Raw genomic sequence first — 20301 nt, 5'->3', positions numbered from 1 at the left:
GAGGCCATATGCCTAGTCCTTAATATTGAGTAAGGTTTCTTTTCCTTATGTATTAAATGTTGCATTTGCTCAGTTTATGGGTTTCAGTTAGGATAGAAGGAAAAGTCTTATTAAACTAGCACATACCAGTAGTCTTAACATTTTAAGATGTATTTATATCTTACTTTGTAGAATTCTTTTAATATTTCTTGTAAAGCAGGCTTATTTAATTCCTTAAGTTTTTGTTTGGGGAAATCTTTATCTCTTTTTCATTTCTGAGGGATAGCTTTGCTAGGTATATTTTTTCTTCTGCCCATAATGCTTGAGATTGAATCCAGGATGCTTTACCACTGAGCTACATCTTCAGCCTTTTTTCTCCCTGGTCCTGGGAATTGAACCTAAGGCTTTACACATGCTATGTGAATACTTTACCACCAAGCTATATGCCCAACCATTTTTATTTTATTTTTTTTATTTTGAGATAGGACCTTGCTAAGTTGCAAAGGATGAACTTGAACTTGGGATCCTCCTTCCTCAGCCTCCCAAGTGACTGGGATTACAGGTGTGACTGGGTACAGTATTTTTCTTGATTGGTAGTTTCTTTTTTTAGCACTCAAATTATTATTATTACCTCACTCCCTCCTGGTCTATGAAGTTTCTGCTGAGAAGTCTTGTCAGGTATATTGGAATTCCCTTACTTATTATTTGCTTCTTTTCTTTGGCAACATTATGAATTCTTTGTTGTGAACCCTTCAGAGTTTGATGGTAATCTTATTTAGTTTCAGTTCAGTTGCTGACCTTTGATCTTTCTATATCTGGGTATTTATATCTTTCTCCAAGTTTGGAAAGTTTGCTGTTATTGTTTCTTTGAATAAGCTGGTTTCTACTCCTTTGTTTTTTTCTACTCCCTATTACACCAATGACCCAAATAATTGCTTTCCTAGTGCCATCCCATGGATCTCATCAGCTTCCTTTGTTTCATTTCATTCTTTTCCTTCCTATGACCGTATGTTTCAAATAGCCTGTCTTTGAGCTCACTGATTGTTATTATTTTTTATTCGTTCTTTTTCATTATATATAACATTAGGATTCATTTTGACATAATTATGAAAGCATGGAATACAATTCTTCTAATTCAGTTCTTTTTAAATTGGTGTCTTGTGGATGTACATGATGACAGGATTCACTGTGGTGTATTCATGTATGTACATAGGAAAGTGAGGTCAGATTCACTCCACTGTCTTTCCCTATCCCATCGCTCCTCACTTCCCTTCATTCCCTTTCTACTCCTCTGATCTTCTACTTTTTACCCAGCCCTCCTTATTTTGGATTAGCTTCTGCATATCAGAGAAGACATTTTACCTTGGAGTTTTGGGGACTGTCTCATTTCACGTAGCATAATAGTCTCCAGTTCTATTTACCAGCAAATGCCATAAAGTCATTTTTCTTTATGGCTGAGTAATAATACTCCATTTTGTATATTTATCACATTTTCTTCATGTGTACATATACCACACTTTCTTTATCCAGTCACCTGTCAAAGGGCACGTAGGTTGGCTCTGTAGATCAGTTGTTGTGAATTTTGCTGCTATAAACATTGATGTGACTGTGTCGCTATAGTATGCTGATTTTGAATCCTTTAGGTATATACCAAGGAGCAGGATAGCTGGGTCATATGGTGATTCCATTCCTAGTTTTTTTGAGGAATCTCTTCAATACTGTTTCTGGAGTGGTTACACTAATTTGTAGTCCCACCATCAATGTATGAGTGTACCTTTTCCCCCATATCCTCACCAACATTTATTGTTATTTGTATTTTTGATAATTACTATTCTGACTGGAATGAGATGAAATCTTAGTGTAGATTTAATTTGCATTTCCCTAATTGCTCAATGTGTGGAACATTTTTCCATATATTTGTTGACCATTTGTATTTTTTGAGAACTATCTGCTTATTTCCTTTGATCATTTATTGATTGGGTTTTTGGTGTTAAGCTTTTTTAATGTTCTTTGTATATCCTGGATATTAATGCCCTATCTGAGGATCAGTTGGGAAAGATTTTCTCCCAGTCTATATGGCTCTTGATTTTTTCTTTCGGTTTAGAAGCTATTTAGTTTGATGTCATCCCACTTAATGATATTTGATTTTACCTTTTATGCTTTAAGGAGTCTTGCTCAGGTAGTCAGTTCCTGAGCCAACATATTGGAGTGTTGGGCCTACATTTTCTTCTAGCAGATTTGGGGTTTCTGGTCTAATTCCTAGGTCTTTGACCCACTTTGAGTTTCGTGCAGACTGAGAGATAGGGGTTAAATTTCATTCTTTTGAGAAGATTTACAATCTGTCAATAAATATATGAAAAAAATGTTTGACATCTCTAGCAATTAGAGAAGTGCAAATCAAAACTACTGTAAAATTTCATCTCACTCCTATCAGAATGGCAATTATCAAGAATATAAGCAACAATAAATGTTGACGAGGATGTGGAGAAAAAGGTACACTCATACATTGCTGGTGGGAATGCAAATTGGTGCAACTATTATGGAAAGCAATATGGAGATTCCTCAGAAAACTTGGAATGGAACCACCATTTGACCCAGTTTTCCCACTCCCTTATACCCAGAGGACTTAAAATCAGCATACTATAGTGACACAGCCACATCAGTGTTTATAGCAGCTCAGTTCACAATAGCCAAACTATGGAACCAACCTAGATGCCCTTCAACAGATGAATGAATAAAGAAAAAGTGGTATGTGTATATATACACACACACAATGGAATATTACTCAGCTTTAAAGAGGAATGAAATTCTGGCATTTGCTGGTTAATGGATGGAGTTGGGGAATATCATGCTAAGTGAAATAAGCGAAACCCAAAAAACCAAAGACCGAATGTTTTCTCTGATATGTGGATGTTAGTTCACCATAAGGGTCGGGGGACTAGGGAACAATAGAGTTACTCTATATTAGGTAGAAGGGAGTGAAGGGAGGGGAAGGAGTATGGGGGATGGGATGATAGTAGAGTGAAACAGACATTATTACCTCATGTACTTGCAGGACTGACTGCATGACCAATGTGATCCTACAATATATATAATCAGAAAAATGAGAGATTACACTCTGTTTATGTATGATATATAAAAATATGTAAATGCATTCTACTGTCATATACAACTAATTAGAACAAATATAATTCAAAAGAATTAAAAAAAATTCATTCTACTACATATGGATTTCCAGTTTACCTAGCACCATTTGTTAAGAAGGCTTTTTTCAGTGTATGTTTTTGGCACCTTTGTATAGTCTGAGGTAATTGTATTTACGTGGGTTTTTCTCTGTGTCTTCTATTTTGTTCCATTGGTCTTCATATTTGTTTTGGTGCCTGCACTATGCTGTTTTTGTTACTTTGGTTCTTTAATATAATTTGAGTTCCAGTATTGTGATGCCTCCTGTTTCTCTTTTCTTGCTAAGGATTGCTTTGGCTATTCTGGGCCTCTTATTTTTCCAAATGAATTTTATAACTGCTTTTTCTAATTCTGTGAAGAAGATCATTGAAATTTTGATGGGAATTGAATTGAATCTGTATAATGCTTTTGGTAGTATGGCCATTTTGACAATATTAATTCTGTCTAAGAAGAGGTCCTCCCATCTTCTAAGGTCTTCAGTTTCTTTCTTTAGCGTTCTGTAGTTTATACTGTAGAGGTCTTTCACCTTTAGGGATTCTTAAGGTTTTTTTTTTTTTTTTTTTCTTTTTTTTTTTGAGGCTATGATGAATAGGATAGTTTTCCTAATTTCTCCTTCTGTTGATTCATCACTGATGTGTAGGAATGCAGTTGATTTATGGGTGTTAATTTTATGTCCTGCTTCTTTGCTGTATTCACTTAAGAGTTCTAGAAATTTTCTGGTGGAGTTTTTTCAGTCTCCTAAATGTAGACTCATGTTGTTGGCAAATAGTGATAGTTTGAGCTATTCTTTTCCTATTTGTATCCCTTTAATTTCTTTTGTCTGTTTAATTGCTCTGGTTAGAGTTTCTAGGACTATGTTGAATAGAAGTGGTGAAAGAGGGCATCACTTTCTTGTTACAGTTTTTGAGGGGATGTTTTTCAATTTTTTCTCCGTTTAGAATTACGTTGACCTTGGGTTTAACATGTATAGCTTTAACAATGTTGAGGTATGTTCTTACTCTCTCTAGTTTTCTAGCGTTTTGAACCTGAATGGATGCTGTATTGTGTCAGATGCTTTTTCTACATTTATTTAGATAATCATGTGATTTTTGTCTTTTAGTCTATTGATGTGATGAATTTAAGTTTATTGATTTCCGTATATTGAACCAATCTGGCATCCCTGGGGTGAAGCCCAGTTGATCATGGTGCCCTATCTTTTTAATATGTTTTTGTATGTGATTTGGCAGTATTTTCTTAAGGATTTTTGTATCTATGTTCATCAGGGATATTGGTCTGAAGTTTTCTTTTCTTGATGTGTCTGTGTCTGGTTTTGGTATCAGAGTGATACTAGCTTCATAGAATGAGTTTGGAAGGGTTTCCCTCCTTTTTGATTTCCTGGAATAATTTGAGGAGTATTAGTGTTAATTCTTCTTTGAAGGACTGGTAGAACTCAGCTTAGAATTTTTGTGGTCCTGGACTTCTATTGTTGGTAGTCTTTAATTTCTTTGCTTGAAAGACAAACATCATTACCCTATGTACATGTATTTTATACAAATGCTGTGACTCTACATTGTGTACAGCCAGACAAATGAAAAGTTGTACCCCATTTGTGTACAATGAGTCAAAAAAAGAAAATTAAAAAAGAAATTGAAAGAAATTGATCTGTTTAAATTTTCTATGTCCTCCTGATTCAATTTGGATAGGTAATATATCTCTAGAAATTTGCTGATGTCTTCAAGATTTTTTATTTGTTATAGTATAAATTTTCAATAGTTTCTGATTATGATCTGTATTTCAGTAGTGTCCATTACATTTTCTTTTTCATTACAAATTCTAGTTTTTGTGTGTTCTCTCTCTTTCTGTTTGTTAGTGTGACTAAGGGTTTATCAATTTTATTTAATTTCTCAAAGAACCAACTTTTTCTCATCAGTTTTTTGAATTTTTTTGTTGATTCTTTAAACTGTTTTTTATTTGTTTCAATTTCATTGATTTCAGCTCTGAATTTTAATTATATTTCCTGTCTTCTACCACTTTTGGTGAAAATTTGTTCTTTTTCTAGGGCTTTGAAATGTAAAGTTAAGGTTTTTTTTTTTTCAATAGCTTTGTTTTATTTATTTATTTTTTTATGTGATGCTGAGGATCAAACCCAGTGCCTCAAGTATGTTAGGCAGGAGCTCTACCACTGAGTCACATCCCCAGACCTAAATTTAGATTATTTATTTGTTGACTTTCTATTCTTTAAATAGATAAGCTCACTGCAATGAACTTTCTTCTTAGAACTGCCTTCCTGGTGTCCCAGAGATTTTGATGTATTGTATCACTATTCTCCTTTACCTCTAAGTATTTTTTAATTTCGTCCCTGATTTCTTCTGCTATCGATTGGTCATTCAATAGCATATTATTTGATTTCCAGGTCTTACAGTAGCTTTTATTTTTTATTTTATTGTTGATTTCAGATTTCATTCCATTAAGATTTGATTGAATGCAAGGTATTCTACTCCCTTTTTTTTTTTTGCTGAAAGTACTTTGTGGTCTTTGATTTAGTCTATTTTAGAGAAGGATCCGTGTGCTGCTGAGAAGAAAGTGTATTCATGCATTGATGGATTAAATATATATGTCTGTTAAGTCTAAATCATTGATTGTATTATTCTATAGTTTCTTTTTTTAGTTTTTGTTTGGAAGATTTATCTAGTGGTAGGTGTGTTAAAGTCATGCAGTATTATTGTTGTGGTCTATTTGATTCTTGAAATTGTGAAGGGTTTGTTTGGTGTATGTAGATGCTCCATTGTTTGGGGCATAAATGTTTATGATTTATGTCTTACTGATATATGATTCCCTTAAGCAGGATGAAATGTCCTTTGTCCCTTCTGATTTTAATTTTGGCTTGATGTCTACTTTATCTGATATGAGGATAGAAACCCCTGCTGGATTTTACAAGTTACATGTGAATGATAACTTTTTCCCCCATCCTTTTTACCTTCAATCTGTGGGTGTCTTTGCCTATGAAATGAGTCTCCTGGAGACAGCACGTTGTTGGCTCTTGTTTTTTAATCCAATCTGCCATTCTGTCTTTTGTTTGATGAGTTTAGGCCGTTTACATTCAATCTTATTACAAAGAAATGATTTGTATTCCCTGTCATTTTGATATATTTCTTGTTTTTACTGTGAATTAATTTCTCCTTTTGTTGACTATTCTTCTAATATAGTTCTTCACTTTTTTGGTTTCACTTTTGTTTTTCATCTTTTCTTCATGAAATGTTATTGAGTATGTTTTGCAGTACAGGCTTTCTAGTTGTGAATTTTTTTTTCAATTTTGTTTATCATGGAAAGTTTTTCTTTCATTGTCAATTCTGAAGCTTAATTTTGCTGGGTATATTATTCTTGGCTAGCACCCATTTTCTTTCAGAGCTTGGTATATATTACTCCAAGACCTAGCTTTGGGTTGAGAAATCAGCTGAGATCCGAATTGGTTTCCCTCTCTATATAACTTATTGTTTTGCTCTGGCAGCCTTTTTTCTGTATGTTAGACATTTTCATCATAGTGTGCCTTCATGTGGGTCTGTTGTAATTTTGTGTATTTGGGGTCCTGTAAGCTTCCTGTATTTGATTTTCCATTTTATTCTTTAGGTTTGGGAAATTTTCTGATACTATTTCATTGAAAATATTGTGCATTCCTTCATCTCTCCTGATAAGTCTTAAATTTGGTCTTTTCATGTTATTCTATATTTCTTGGAAGTTCTGTTCATGGTCTCTTAACACCTTTTTTATGTTCAACTTTATTTTCAAAATTATATACTTTGTCTTTGAGAATGGAAAATCATCTTTAAAGTGGTCTAATCTATTGATGATGCTTGCCATTGAATTTTTAATTTGGTTTATTGATTCTTTCAAGGATTTGTTTGGTCTTCTTCAGAATCTTTCTTTATTGAAATGATCTTTCACTTTCTGTATTTGCTGTCTGATTTCACTCTTTGCATCTTCTTTTCACTCATAGAACACTTTATGAACTTTCTAAATCATTCTCTGACATTTCCTCCACTATGGTATTGATTAAGTCTGTTGTTGAAGCATTATGGGCTGTTTGGGATGGTTTGTTTTCTTGCTTTTTCATATTGTATGTTTACCCATATATTGGTATAGTTCTCTCTTCTTTCAAGTGAAGGACTACTTTTATAAGCTTCTTTCTCTTAAGACCCCAGAGTTGGGTGAATATCCAGATAATATTTTAAGTCAGCATGTGACTTCTGCTGACCCTAATAGCAGCACCACTTGAAGAGATGCCACTGAACCCTATTTACTGTAATCACTTCAAAACCAAGCCTTGTTCTGTTCACCCTTATAAGAAATAAAAATGTGTCACTGTTGTTCTTTATGGTTTCTCAAATCCAGGTATAAATTTGTAATGAAGTTCTGAAATGTGAGGTCACAAATTATTTATTAAATTCAGTAATCTTACTATAACCTTAAATGAGGGCTAAAAGGGAGGGAGGAAGAGAGATTGGACAAAAAAGGAGAGGGAAAGAGAGAGAGAGAGAGACTTAAAGAAAGAAAGAAAAGAAGTAAAAGACTAATTCACAACAAGGTAGAAAAGAGAAATAGATGAATGCCTGATATTTGAGGTAGTAATGGACAGTGGAAGAGGTTGAGAAGGGGACAAGAGGAGCAAGTATAAACTAGAGATAGGAAAACAAAGGAACATTGATTCTAATTAATGCTTTAAATCATTAGATGAAATGCATTCACATGGGTTGAAGGTACAATGTTTGCTATTGGGGTAACAATTATTCAAGTTAAAGAGTTATTCATATGATCAAAGTTGATGTTAGAGTTTATAGTAAACTATATCAGAGTGAAAATAATTCTTTTTGAATCTTGGTTTAGGTTTCATTGGGGTTTGGACATTTAGCAGATGCCCATTAGTCGTTGGCTTTGGATCTCTCCAGAGCTGCAGGTATAAAGGAGCCAATTCCCTAGTTTCTATGAACCTCCTACTAGCAGCTTCTGGTTTGTCCACTCAGGGTCCTGCAACTGATTGCTTGGAGGGTGCTGTGTTATTACTTGGTTGTTTTTATTGTGTGCTATAGCTCAGGGTGCAGACTCTGCAGTGTCCTTGTGATTGCTATGCGTCACCATATATATGCTCCACTTTATAAGATCCTTTTCATTATAGTATAGATCCTGGGGGCTGTCCAGGAGCACAGGATCTCTGGTTGTGGATTTTCTGCAGGTGTTCTGTGGTGCAGAAGTATTTCGCTGACTGATGCCACTCTCTGGAGTACTGCTGTGAAGGTAGTTCACCTGGACTCTAGTTTCCCCTGCCCCAGGTTGTGAATGACCAGCATTGGTTCCCATGTTTACTGTGTCTGATGTGACATCCTGCAAGTATCCAATGCCCTTTCTTCACTTGCCGGTTGTGATTACAAGCCAGCCTGGGCACAGTTAAGGCTGGGAACAGCTGCTTCCTATTGTCTTTGCTCTTATAATTTTCCACCTTAACTGATCTCCTTCTGGCTATCTTTGCAGCTGCCTTCAGCTTACGTTTCCTGGGATACTCAGGGAACTTATCCTTGCAGCCTTTTGTGTATCACTGCCACCATCTGGGACCTGGATCTCTATATAACTGGATGTTAAGGCAGCTTCCCTGTGGTATGGCCCTGTGATTGCAGGGACCATCCCTAGCCTTCCCATGGTGCCTCCCCCCAGTGTCAGTGGTATGGGCCTGGTGAATCCTCTTTCCTCTGTTAGTGGCCAAAGCTGCTTTGTTGCTGTCTCTGTCTGCGCCTAGCAGACACTGCACAGGGCTCTCCACCCTTACCTTAGTCACAGAGACCAAGTATGATTAGGCACCATTCCTGACACAGGTCCCCAACACCCCAATCCCCTTGTTTGCACTAAGGGGAAGGGAGAAAGGAGCTTCAGTGGTTGTCGGCTAGTAGTGGTCCTTCTAGAAGTTCTTTTTGACTGGATTCTTAAGAGGTCCCACTGCAGGGTATTTCCTTCTAGTTTAATTTCCAGCTATCTGGTCATGGGAACATGCTGGTTTTGATTTAAGGGGTGATTGATCAACTGAGGGCTCGATGGTTCACTGATTCTTACTCTTGATCAATTGTGCTATTGCTGCTCCCTATTGCATTTTTTATTTTGTTAATTGTATTTTTCATCTCTAAAATTTCTGTTTAATTTTTAAAAATTAGTCAATTTCTCTGATTTTTCATTTGTTTCTCTGTATTTTCTTGAAGTTCACTGACCTTTTTGAATACAGCTATTTTTAATTTCTTATCTGACAGATCATGCAGCTTAGTTTGTTTGGGGGTCCATTACTGGCACCTTATTTTGTCACTTTGGCAGGAACATGATTCCTGATTATTCTTGATGCTTATGGACATACTTTAGTGTTTGCACATTGAAAAAAATAGGTATTTATTCAAGTGTAGCTTTTTATATTCTTCTTCTTCAGTAAGCCTATCTAGAATCTAAGCAGTCTTTTGTTAGCACCCATGACTGCTGTAGCCATTTCAGTCCTGGAAGGGTCCCCTAAACCCAGGTTTGCCACAAGTCTTGTGAGGGTGCCAAGGGTTGGTGCAGAGCCTTGACCTGGATGGACCCAGGGGAGATTCAAGAGGTTACCCGAGTTGTAGGGAAAAATTTGCCAGGGACCTGAGTCCAGAAGTCTGTCATGTGTACCGAGATGAGTATGTTCCCTAGAAGTACCCTGCACGGGTGCAATAGTTCCCCAAATGCAGTTAGAGGGACTGGAGATGAGACTGTCACCCTCTGGCTTTGCTGTGGAATGGAAGCTGGCAAGCCTGCCCTGCTGGCTCAACATATGTGGATATTTCACAGCTGTTTCCTGCACAGACAGAACAGTACCCCTGGTACTGTGACAGGACTAAAACCGAGATTGGGCTCCTCAGGATCTACTGTGGGAGGGAGGCTGGCAAGTCTCATGGAGACTTGGAGGGACAGGTAATTCCCAGCCTTCAAGATATGAATGTTTCTCCCTCTAGGTCCTTTTGTGAACAGTTCTAAGCTGGGACCTCAACTGAGTAACAGGGTAACCTTCAGGTTCACTATTAGGATCATTGTTGATAGGCAGATAACACCTTTCTGCCAAGAAACTAGTATTCATGATTCTTCCTGAACCCTTTGGCAGATAACGTTTGTTGCTCGCTCAGGGCCAAATAGTCTGTAGCCAAGCCCTTTGGAGAAAAGAGTTGTTCCTGTGGTTTGTGGTTTGAATCCAGGAGCATGATTGGCAGGTTTGCTACCTTGTTGCTGGTCCTTACTCTCAAATAGCAGTTCCTTTGGTTTGGGTTCCTCTGTGGTTTCACAAACCCTCTACCTGAATTCTAAGGTTCCTTCAGAGATGTTCCTTTTTTGTATGTGAATGGGCCCGAATTCTTATTGTTTTGAGAGGATATGAGTGGAGGACCTCATATTCTTCCATCTTGCTGGCTAGAGTATTTGTATTTTAAAAGTTAACTTGTTTTTCTAAATAAATCATTGATTGATGGAATTTAAAGTGTTTTAAGATGAAGTGAATAAGTTGGGCAGTGGGGGGATTTTTTTGAGTATTAGTCATTAAAATTTAGCACATATGGTCTAATTAAATGCCAGAAGACATACAAAAAATGTGTTGTGAAAATTTAGAAGATAGATAAATTGTTTACAGTTTGGGAGATTAGAGAGGATGTTATGTGTAGGTTGCACTTGAACTGAGTATTGAAAGATAAGGTTTTATTTGATTGTCTAGAGATTGAGAAGGTAAAATGTTTGGAATTACAGGTGAGTAGTTGTTATCGCAGTTTGACTAAAATTTAAGTTCTGGATTAATGGTCAAATGTATTTGAATACATGCGCACGACTTCCTCCTTAGAGTTTACTAAAATGACCAATAAAGGAGTAAAATTTTGTAAACCTACTAGGAGAGAGAAGGCAAGAAGAAACCAAGCAGATGAGAGATAATTCATTGAAACAACTCATGGAACCCAGGAAAGTGCTAACCTTACTATTACTACAGTTTGGTATATAGGATACAACCTGGGAATAGTCAAATAGAAGAGATGAAAGGGTAACATATGGGGCAAGAACCACAATGCTTCCATACCTTCTCTAATGGGTTGTCCTCTCAGCACTTAGATATAGTCACCAACTCAGATGCTTTTTGAACTCTGTTAGGGATTTTTATGGAAATCCCATTACATAGGCATAATTGATTAAATCATGACCATTGGTAATTGATTCCATCTGTAGTTTCTCTCCAGTCCCCTGAAGGGGGATGAGGTCGAAAGTTCCAATTTTCCAATTCTTTCTGATAACCAGCACCTGAAGCTTCTGGTCATTTCAGCCACTGGTCATTTCATTAGCTTACAAAAGATTCCTTCTCCTCCTCCTGTCCTTCCTTCCTTCCTTCCTCCCTCCGTCCCTCCGTCCCTCCCTCCCTCCTTCCCTCCCTCCCTCCCTCCCTCCCTCCCTCCTCCCTCCCTTCCTTCCTTCCTTCCTTCCTTCCTTCCTTCCTTCCTTCCTTCCTTCCTTCCTTCCTTCCTTCCTCCCTCTCTTCCTTCTTCTTCCTCCCCTTTCCCTCCTCCTCTTCCTCCTTCCTTCTTCCTCTTACCTCCCCCTCCTACCCCCTCTCCTTCCTTCTCTGTCCCTCCCTCTCTCCCTCCCTTCCTCCTCCTCTTCCTCCTCTTTCTCCTCCTCCTCCTCCTCCTCCTTCATTTTTTGGAGTGCTGAAAATTGAACCCAGGGCTTTATACATGCTAAGCATGCATGTGCACACACATACATGTGTTACCCATAAACTAGACATTTTTATAATTCTGTACATTCTAAATGTTTTAGGAGCGCATGCGGTATGCCAGAAACATGGAACAAAGCCTAAGACACTTGTTTTTTTAAATTATACAATACTCCTCTCATTTTTCACCAGGAGGGAGAACTAAAAGTAGGCTATTTTATAGCTGCTGAAATTTGTTATTCTTTTACTCATTCTGTTGAGGAGTTCAGAATTAAGCCTTATTAGAATTAGGCTTCTGATACTTCATCCAGACTAGTATGTATTTAAGAGCTTCTGTGTCCTAGATATTGCCCTAATCACTAGAGATATAACAGCCAAATTTCTGCTTTCAAGAAGATTATGGAGAATATTTTATGGGAAAGTTAAGACAATTCATATGTGATATCATTTACTAAGTGAAGAGCAGTTTTATGGGGGGAAATAATGATTCATTTTGAAAACATTGAATCTGAGATGCCTTTTAGGTAACCCAGAGATGATATATGAATTAGAAAATTCATGGAGGAAATAGGGGATTAGGTTATAAATTCAGGTTCTACAGTGTGTGAATGATAATTATCCTAGAAGCTAAGCTCCAAAAACATAGACCTGTCTTCTGTTCCCCTCATCCATAGCCTTTCCTCTTTGCAGTTTACCTTTTCAAACCTAGATCCTTAATTCTCCCCTGCTCCACCATCCAGTTTATTCCATTATTGAAATGTCATTTTGGCATGACATTTTTTTGCCCAGGCTTTCTGTTCCTGCTAACGTATAATACATTTTCACTTTGAGGGAGAATTCCTCAGAAGTTTCGATTTGTTATCAACATAGTAATTTTTACTAAGTGTAAGAGTTCAAAATAGCATTTTATTTTGACCCACCAGTATAAGCTTCTCTGAAAACTGAATAAATGAAGTAACAACTTTTGGCCTGTGTTGGATGATCTGCTTAGGGATATTGAGTTTGAGAACTGAGAAAACTCTAGCCTTTGGGTATAAATTTTAGAAAATGTGGTTTTAGGTGTAATGAAAGAATAATGTAGTGTCTGGAAATGTTTCAGGAGGGTACAACATAAGAAAGTTGGGTATATTTGAGGATGCAAATTTAATTCAAGATAATAATATATTAATTACATTAACAGTTTAAAAGGCAAACTATATATCATTAGACAAAAACTATTTGATACATCTGACATCTTTTTAAAATAAAAAGTTATAATATGGAAAGAACTAAGTAAAGAGCAGTTTTATGGGAGAATATAAAATAGTAGGGGCATCCTTAATCAGATTGTGGATATCTAAGAAATAAGGATCATATTCATTATTGCCACTTTTGTTAAACATTATACTAGAAATCTAAGCCAGGTTAGTAGGATAAGGAAACGAAAAAATGCTAGAAAATTTAAGAAGAAAGAAGCAGAACTGTCTTTATTTGCAGATAATGATAGCCTACATAGAAAAATTAATTTATTATACTAAATTATAACCTCATTATAATTAATCACAGCAAATATATTTGATGTAGTCATATTGTATTTAATAATTATAATTACTGACGTATATAATTATATATGATTGTTGTAATTAACAGAATTTAGCCAAATTGATGGAAATAATATCAATTTGTATGTTTTTCTAAATACAACATATAAAGTTAGAAATATAATTTTTAATAAAATTATATTGAAACAGCAACAGAAAGGTAACCTTTAGAAAAGAACAGTTTAGGTGGTATTGGTAGGAGTGAATAACTGTTTTCAGTAGGTTCAAGAGAGAATGGGAGAAAAAATATTAGATTCCTTATTGGCGGAATTTTGCTCTGATGTGTAGTAGTGAAACTAATAGTAACGGGAAAAGGATATGAAGTCCAAATTATTTTAAGCAAGATAAATTGTGTCATGATTATATGTGGATGGGAATGAATGACTCAATAGAGAAGGGAAAAAATAATGGTATAGGAAAGAGAGGGGAACATTCCTGGAAGGCTCTCTTTGGACTGGAGAGTGTAGCTAAGTGGTGATAGAGCACTTGTCTAGCATGCATGAGGCCCTGGGTTCAATCCCCAACACAACACACACCAAAAAAGAGTTCTTGACAAAGCAGGAAGGGATGGATCCTAGAGTACAGAATGGAGAGGGTGCCCTTAAGCTATGATCATAGAATTGGGTACCAGAGAGTGAGTTAAATATAAGATCATTATGCATTATGGGAGAGAAGTTCAGGGAGTGGTAATGAATGGCATAATTTGATGACATGAAATTCACAGCTGGAGTTCTTTGGAATGGAGGGGGAATGTCTGAAGTTTTAATAAGCAAAGTGGACTACCACTAACCTCCAGGCCAGATAACAGAAGGAATCAAGGAGAAAACAGTCACCACTTGAGAGGTTGCAGGAAGAGAGACAGATTTTTGTTGGAATAAGAAGGTATGAATATGTTTTCTTCATAAAGCCTATTTCTGACTCTGATCTAAATTATATTCCCTCTCATAGTCTTTTTAAGCACTTAACTCACAGGTTGTGTTATATTTATTAGTAAGTACCATTTACTAGCACTTTGACTGTAATTATATAAACTATCATGCAGTGACTCAAAAGTAACATGCATCTTTCTCATGTAACAGTCAAGAGATGATGTATTTGCTCAAAAATGATTTTAAGAAACTAAGGTTTTTCTCTCCTTCTACTCCACCATTCTTTTTTTTCATTTGGAGAGCCTCAGTAAGATTGCTGCACCTTTGTACATTGAATGTATTTACTTGGTAGAAAAAGTTACAAGTGCAAGAAAGAAGAGGGGTTGATTACCTGAGGAAGTGAAACTTTCCCAGATATTCCCAATGGATTGGAATGTGTATCTTATTGGCCACCTCTAGAAAGCTAACTGTGGCCACTGGACATATTTTGCTTTAAAGATATTTTATTCATCTGGCACCTTGTTTCTTTGAACAAAACTGGAGTTTGGTTAATGATGAAGGGGTAAGTGAATATTGATTTGACAACATGGAGTGATTGCAATGGAAAAACCCTTGGCATACCACTGTGATGGCAAGCAAGATTTTCTGTTTTTATGCAGAATGTTTGATTGTATTATTGTTTAAAAATGCATATTGAAATGCACATTAAAATGTTATTAACATATAACAATAAAAATAAATAAAACATGGCATGTAAAATGCATATTAGTTTCTCTCTTGGCACTGGGACTTTAAATATCTAAAAGAGCACCTGTCATAAAGTGACTATTCAGTGATAATTGCCAAGGATAAGGAAATATATATTTAGTTCTTTCCCAGGCTAGCACTTTGTATCTTTAGCTGAAAATATCATAGAAGCAAAAATAGAAATTACTATATAGTCTTTTACTTAAGATGCCCAGGTTTATGTTCATTCTAAAAGAAGTGACACCAGGGACCATGCAGTCCTAATATAATAGATTGATATCAAGCAGAATGCATTAAGGCTAGACATTTGCCTTTCTTGGAATTGAGTAGGTAGAGAAGAATGTATTTGTAAAGTAAAATGGGTAAGAAGTCAGAATGTGGTAATATCCCTTTGTTTTGCCAAATTCAGTATTTGCCTTAAAAATGCATCATAGTATTTGCTTTAATTATCACATAATATACTTCTTGCTAACTTTAGGGCACATTGAGTCTTGGGGCATTTGCTGAGCACCCTCAATCCAGCTGTGCTTTAATTCTCTGTTGCTTTGGGGTTTTCATTATATTTCATTTTTTTTCCTTTTAGCATTTTGTTATTTATTTCACTTAATATACTTATTTTTAAAAATTATATAACATAAAAACCAAAAAACCATTTTTTACCATTCTGTGAGCTATGACAAATGAAATAAATTAGTTGTATAACTACTACCACAGTATCTTTACCTTTTAAGTCAGTTTTCTGCCAGTTTCAAGCAATAATTAAAAACATGTTAAAAATTCAACCAAAGAAAGTTTAAAACTAATTTGTATTTAAAATAGAATTTTTATAGCAAAATATATGGAATGAAAATTTCTATTTTAAACAATTTTAAGTGTATGATTCTATCACAATCGTGATATACGCATAGTGTGTAACCATCATAACCATCCTTATTCAGAACTTTTCATCTTAATGAAACTGAAAGTTTGTGTTCATTAAACACTAACTACCCATTCCCTTCTCCCCTGGCCACTGGTAAACACCATTCTTTTTATATCTATGATTTGACTACTTCAGGTACCTCATATAAGGGGAATCTCATATTATTGTCCTTTAGTGACCAGCTCATTTCATTTCATTGTCTTCAAGGTTCATCTGTGTTATAACATATGCTAGAACTCTTTCTGTTTAAAGACTGAATATGTCTTTCTATATACCACATTTTTTATATTCATTCATTCATTCATTCATTCATTCATTCATTCATTCAGTGAACACTTGAGTTGTACCCACCTTGTGGATATTGTGAATAATGCTGGTGTGAACATGATTTTAAAGATATCTTTCAAGTTGCTACTTGAATCTTTGGTACACATATATAGAAGTAAAATTGGTAGACAATATGGTAATTCTGTGTTTACTTTTAAAAGAACTATCATATTGTTTTCCACATAGGCTATACCATTTTATTTGCCTAACAGCAATGTATAAAGGGTACACTAACACATTTTGGTTTTGGTGTTTTTTTATGTTGTGACAAAAAGCACATAAAATCTAACCTTGTTGACCATTTTTGAGTGTATAGTTTAGTGGTGTTAACTATATTCACCTTGTTATACAAGAAATCTCCAGAACTTTTTCAGCATGTAAAATGGAAATGCTGTACCTATTGAACAACTCCTCATCCTTCGCCCACCAGCCCCTGGTACCCACTATTCTACTTTCTAGAGTTTGACTATGTTTCTAAGAGTTTGACTGTGTCATTGTCATGGTTTGGATCTTAAATTCCCTGCAAAGGCGCATAAGCTAAAGCTTGATCATCAACCTGTGGCACAGTTAGGAGGTGGTAGAACCTTTAGGAGGTGGGGCCTAATGGAAGAAAGTTAGGTCAATGGGGAATGTCCTTAAGAGTGATCTTGGGATACCATTCCCTTCCTCTCTCCCTCTGTCACTTCCTGGATGCCATGAGGTAAATAGCCTACTCTGTCACCAGCTCCTGCTGGGATGTACAGCCACAAGCCCAAAGCAATAGGCCTAGGTGACTATAGACCGAAACCTCTCAATTCATGAGCCAAAGTAAAGTTTTTTTCCTTTTAAGTTGCTTATCTGAGGTGTTTTGTCACAGCAATGGAAAGCCAATTTAATACAGTTGATACTTCATGTAAGTGGAATTAATCAGGGTGTCTTTTTGTGACTGCACAGAACATTTCTCAAAGTTCATCTGTGTCAGCTCTTGATAGAATTTTATTCTTTTTTAAGATGGAGTAATATTCCATTGTGTATATGTATGCCACATTTTCTTTATGTGTTCATTTGTCAAAGGATATGTGCTTCTTTGTGAATAATGCTGATCTAATAATGCTGCAGTGAACATGGATGTGCAAGTATTTCTTTGATCTTGCTTTCAGTTCTTTTGGATATATTTTCCAAACTGTACCATTTAGTGATTTAGTTTTTAATTTGTGGGGGGAGGTACAGGGAATTGAATGCAGGGCCTCAAAACATGTTACATATTCACTGTAGCACCAAGCTACCTGTCCCCTGTCTCCCTATTTTTAATTTTTTAAGGAGCCTCTATACTGGCTTTCATGAAAACGGTGCAGTTTTCCATTTTCTGCAACAGTGCACAAGGGTTTCAGTTCTCTACATCCTTTCCAAAAGGTATTATTATTTTTTTGTTGTGTTTTGTCTTAATAGGGGCCATTCTAGTGGGAATGAGTTGAAAATGATTGTGGTATGGATCTGCATTTCTCTAATGATTAGGGATGTTGAACATCTTTTCATGTGTTTGTTGACCATTCATTTGTCTTCTTTGAGAAATGTCTATTCAAGTCCTTTGCCTATTTTTAAATCATTTTGTTGTTCTTTAATTGTAGGGTTTCTAAAATATGTTCTAACTTCTTATCAGATTTATGATTTCCAAGTATTATCTCTCATTCTGTAGGTTGCCTTTTTGCTGTATTGTGTTGTGTGGTACCCAAAAGATTTTAATTTTGATATAGAACAGTTTAGCTATTTTTGCTTTAGTTGTCTCTCCTTTTAGCATCATATTAAAAAAAAAAAAATCATTGCCAGATGCAGTTCCATAAAGGTTTTCCCTTGTTTTTTTTTTTTTTTTTTTTTTTTTTTTTTAAGTCTTTTATAACTTTAGCCTGTATATTTAAGTCTTTGATTTTGAGTTAAAATTTGCCTTTTCTGTGAGGTGCAAATACAGTTTTATCATTTTGCATGTGAATATTTAGTTTTCCCACCTCCATTTATTGAATAGATTGTCCTTCCTCACCTTGATTTTTCTTGGCATTCACACCAAAAAACATTTGACCATATATGCAACAATTTATTTCTGGGTTCTTTATTCTGTTCCATTAGTCTAAATGTCTGTCATCATGCCAATAGTGCACATTTTGGTTATTGCAGCTTTGAAGTATGTTTTGACAGAAAGTATGACTTTCAACTTTGTTCTTCCTCACGTTTGTTTTGGCTAATCAGAGTCCATTAAGATTCCACATAATTTTAGGATAACTTTTTCATTTCTGCAAAAAATATTTTTGAGATTTTTATAGGGATTTCATTAAATCTGTAGATCACTTTGGGTATTATTAACATCTTAATGATATTAAGTATTACAATCTGTGAACAAGAAATCTCTTTCTATTTATTAGTGTCATTTTTAATTTCTGTCAGCCACATTTGTAGTGTTCAGTGTACAAGTTTTTTGCCTCCTTGATTAAATTTATTCCTAAGTATCTTATTCCTTTTGATATTATTAAAAATGAAATTGTTTTCTTAATTTCCTTTTTGGATTGTTTGTTATTAGTGTGGAATCACAACTGATTTATGTATGTTGACTTTGTATCCTACAATTTTGTTGAATTCATTTATTACTTTACATAACCATTTTTTTTTGTTTTTTTTTTTTGTTTGTTTGTTTGTTTGTTTTTTTCCCGTATCCTAAGATAACTTAGAAAATATTTGGTTCTATCTTGTGAATTTTTTTTTTAGTATAGTTATTCTTAAATTACTAAAATGTTTTCCAGCCTGATATATTTTGTCACCATAAGTTTTATTTTAATGTACCAGTTAAACCTCTTTGTGTTTCGTAGTTTACTATAAAGCAGTTGTTGTTATTATCATTATTCTGTGGTTCTCGGGATTGAACCTAGGGGCTGACACATACTGGGTAAGTGCTCTACTACTGATCTATAACTACAACCCTTTTTAAAAATTTTATCTTTTTGAGACAGGGTCTCACTACATTGCCCAGGCTGGGCCTTGAATTCATGATCCTCTCTGCCTCACCCTCTCGAGTAACTGGGATTACAGGTGTATACCACCATGCTGGCTTAAAGCAGCATGTCTTTCATTTGACATATTCTCCCTGATGATTTGTTCTGCTTTTAAGATTTAATGATTATATTGGAATATAGGTACAAAAGTAATCTGATGTCTGAGGCTTACTTTAAAATATTCCAGCAAAACAAACCAAAGGGGGGGGGGGTGTAGACAAAATAAGATTGGTAAAATGATATAATTGTTGAGGCTCAGTAGGTACAACAGATTAGCATCCTCTCTTATTTTTATAATGCTTAAAAAACCCTACAAAATTCCAAAATAACAATTCTCTACACTATGTTTGCAGAGTAACTTTTATTTAAAAATCAATGTGGCAAGTGATAAGTTTTTTATAGTAAAAATAACTTGATGGTAACATAATCAAGTTTGATGATGTTCTAGATAAAAATGTATATCTTTTATGTCTCTATGTACATAATATATATACATTATATTGTCTATATATACATCAGTGATTTTCTCATTTTTTAAAAAAATATTAGGCTAGAGAACAGTTGGAAGAATAACAAAATGAACACTCTTTTATTCATAATGTAGATTTATCAATTGTAAAAGTTTTGCCACATTTGTGTTTTACCTGTGTATAGATACCAGTACTGATTTTTCTCTCTGCTTGTTTTATCAATTATTCAGAGACGGATATGTAAATATTTAACTCATCATATGTTTTTCTACTTCTTTCATTTTTATTGATTTTTTTGCTACATATATATGGAACTCTGTTGTGTACAAAAACACTTAGGAATGCATGAAGTGTATTAGTTTACAATGATTATAACAAATTATCACAAATTTGGTGGCTTAAAATACCACAAATTTTTTCTTTAACAAACTCTGAAATGAGTTGGGGGAGTATAATCAAAATGTCAGAAGGGTAGTTTACTTCTGAAGGCT

At 35.1% G+C, this 20301-nt stretch overlaps 1 protein-coding gene across 1 annotated transcript in view; it reads left to right on the top strand.

Annotated features, from left to right (window-relative positions):
• Positions 1-20301, top strand: part of COG5 (component of oligomeric golgi complex 5) — a 377475-nt gene that overhangs the window by 130165 nt on the left and 227009 nt on the right.

Source organism: Sciurus vulgaris (genome assembly GCF_902686455.1).
Source record: "Sciurus vulgaris genome assembly, chromosome: 8".
In the NCBI taxonomy this organism is placed as follows: Eukaryota; Metazoa; Chordata; class Mammalia; order Rodentia; family Sciuridae; genus Sciurus; species Sciurus vulgaris.
Note: the sequence above shows the minus strand (reverse complement) of the source record. Positions and strands in the feature narration are given on the sequence as shown.